Genomic DNA, 1293 nt, shown 5'->3' with positions numbered 1-1293 from the left:
CCTGTGATATCTTGTTCCTGCCTCAGCAGACACTGTACATTTGAGGGGGATTATATGTAGCATATTCAAGACAACTTCAGTTTGAAGTTTTACACGTCCGCGGACCCTATAATGACGCTCGTCGGGGATGTATGAGCTTCACAACCTTCTGGGTGTTCTACACTTAGCTAATAATGATAATTTTAAAACTATAAATTCCGCACTTTTTATGAATTTGACTTGCTGGTGTTAGCGGTGCCGGTTTTAGGCTTATAATTACCTTACCCGTAAGGCTGGCGGGAGACCTTGAGCTCAGAATAAGCTTGTATAAATAAGCTTGTTTTCTATATATACTGCTGTGCCTCTGTGTTATGGATTTATGTGGGAAAATATTATGGCGAGAAGAATACTCAATCAAAAGCAAACACGCACACCAGCATTTCCTTGACAAAAGGGCTTAAATGTAAGTCGGGGGGGAGGGGGGTGGAGGTTGCCATGTGTTACAATTGCTCTGATATAAATGGAGAAAAATATGATCTTATAAACGCGGTCGCTGCAATTCCGCCGATGATCCAAGCCGAACCCACGACGAAATAATTAAATACAGAAAAGCTGTCGGTAATTAAAAAGCATTACTTTGGAACTACTCCGTGAAAACCGCTGCATTATTACCGTGAAGTTTAACTGCTGCTGACTGCAATCCAATTTTCATTCTGCCCTAAAGTAATTGTCATTACTTTACTCCATTTTATGTATTACGTTGTATGCGTTGTCTTGCTTACCATGTCAATATTACATATCGCATTTTGTTAAAATTATTAGAAATGCATGAATGATAGGATAATATATTATTATACAAAGACTTTAGGTAGGTATTTAAACAGCATAATAAGCACATGGTTGACAAATAACATGCTATGAAGCATTTGGAAATGTAATTAATCTTTTATTTGGGCCTATTAATAAAAAACGATAAAATATTACGACCAAAAAGGTCATCTTTCATCATATGGGATCACTTTCTTAAGTTTTTCTATGTTTGCTTAAAATACAAGAAATAAAAAAGCAACATGAATCAAAATATGCGTGGACATGTCTGAGGAGAAAAAAATCTGCAAAAACATCACTTTTCTATTCGGTCGAGAAGTCGCAGAAATCTGCAAAGCGTAAATAATATTCATAAAGACAACCTCACATAGCACGACAAAGTACCTCAGTAGTATGCGTGTTTCCCATAAATCGTAAGCCTAGATCTCAACAGCACAATTGTTTTCTTAGTCTTAAAACAGCAAAGGTATCAGTTATCAGTTTGAT

The sequence above is a fragment of the Brienomyrus brachyistius genome, chromosome 23 (genome assembly GCF_023856365.1).
Source record: "Brienomyrus brachyistius isolate T26 chromosome 23, BBRACH_0.4, whole genome shotgun sequence".
In the NCBI taxonomy this organism is placed as follows: domain Eukaryota; kingdom Metazoa; phylum Chordata; class Actinopteri; order Osteoglossiformes; family Mormyridae; genus Brienomyrus; species Brienomyrus brachyistius.
The sequence above is the reverse complement of the archived record's forward strand: the minus strand, read 5'-3'. Positions refer to the sequence as shown.